General features: G+C 39.9%; 1 pseudogene; it reads right to left on the reverse strand.

The window, feature by feature from the left end:
* Positions 1-399: 399 nt before the first annotated feature.
* Positions 400-523, reverse strand: LOC120023865 (annotated as a pseudogene).
* Positions 524-1727: the final 1204 nt, after the last annotated feature.

Consider the following 1727-nt stretch of genomic DNA (forward strand, 5'->3'; position numbering starts at 1 on the left):
GGCTGTCTTCCAACCGCCTTCTCTACCTCCCCTCCCGCTGAAACCCTGGTAATTAGAGAGTCTGGGCAACATGCAGAAACAGCAGCCACAGTGAGCACCATGTCATGGGCAGTGCCAATTATGCTGCGGCCATTTTGCTTGTGGATGCAACTCCTTCAGTACAGTAGTGCTTGTTGTAATGACACACACACACAGGCTACACATACAGTACACGTACACACACGGGCACGTACACACACACGTACACACACACAGACACGTACACACACACACACGCAGACATCATTACTGGACAATTACACTAGCTATTTTTGTACACTATTTTTAACGCAGAACTAATCCTTACAGATACGGTGCTTATTATTTAGCAGTATGTCACCTCAACTGTCAGGCTGAAACCATAAGATGATGCTGCTCAATATTGTCATCTTTTAAAAATAAAAATGTTATTTTTTATTTTTTTTAGCAATAATCACGCCTCAGATGGACTTCATAGGCTATGATATCGCCTCTGCGAAATAATATTGTCATCTTGACTGTATAACTTTATCAAGGTGCTCACCTCTACACCTCTTGTTTACGTCAGACACAAATCACATGGCAGCTACTGTCATTACTAACGACACTCTCACACACAGTAGCAAGGTAAGACTGTAGATCCATTTTAGCTTAATCTTCAGGTTTTTTTTTGGCTACATTTTTTGAGGGGGGTTGGATGAATGCTCACTTGCGTTATGTATACATTTCAAATGATGACAGTAATAGTGTCAAAGTATCTTCCTCTTCGATTTTTTGGTTAAATCATCCTTGAAAAATCCAGCATAAATGGGCTATTATCTTCCGCTGTAATATTATATACCGTGGACAAACTGTCCACTTGCATTCAGCAGTAGCCATAAAATCTTTGTTGATGGAATTTCAATATCTTTAAAACACCTATTCTACTACAAAGAACAAGCTAATTGCACCATTTGCTCACCCAGCAGACAGAGGGCCACTGTAAATGTCCCCTTGTTCTATAAAGAAGCACACATTTATCTACTTGAATTGGAAACGTGACCAACTCAAGGGTAAGTTATCATATGTGATCAGATTCAGGAAGGTGGGCATTTGACCCTAGGATGAGCCTAAAAAATACACTTAGTGTAATTTGTTCATTCAAGGTATGGTCTGGTTTTGGTCAAAAGCAGTGGTTCAGGAAATTGATTCCGTTATTGATGGTGTATAAGCAAATATGCCATGCAGTGAACATGTGATGTACTTACCATGAGTAAATGAATACAGATAGATGTTATGGGGTGGCAGGTAGCCTAGTGGTTTGAGCGCTGGGCCAGTAACTTAAAGGTTGCTGGATCAAATTCATGAGCTGACAAGGTAAAAATGTGTTGTTCTGCCCCTGATGTCGATTAAGGCAGCCCCCTGCACCTCTCTGAATCAGAGGGGTTGGGTTAAATGCGGAAGACACATTTCCGTTGAAGGCATTCAGTTGTACAACTGCCTAGGTATCCGCCTTCCCTATCAGAAGCTCTGAAACTGTTGTTTGTATTAGTGTCGCTTTATGTTTTCAAAAGCTTGGTTACAATGAATATATTTAGAAGAGCAAACAAAAATGTGTTTGCAATATACATATAATTCATAAAATGTCCATGAAATTGCTTCAATAGTTACATCACAGCTCCTGAAATACTGAAATTGGACTGCAGACATAACAAAAAGTCTATTTTAAC

This window comes from Salvelinus namaycush, chromosome 28 (assembly GCF_016432855.1).
Source record: "Salvelinus namaycush isolate Seneca chromosome 28, SaNama_1.0, whole genome shotgun sequence".
Lineage (NCBI taxonomy): Eukaryota > Metazoa > Chordata > Actinopteri > Salmoniformes > Salmonidae > Salvelinus > Salvelinus namaycush.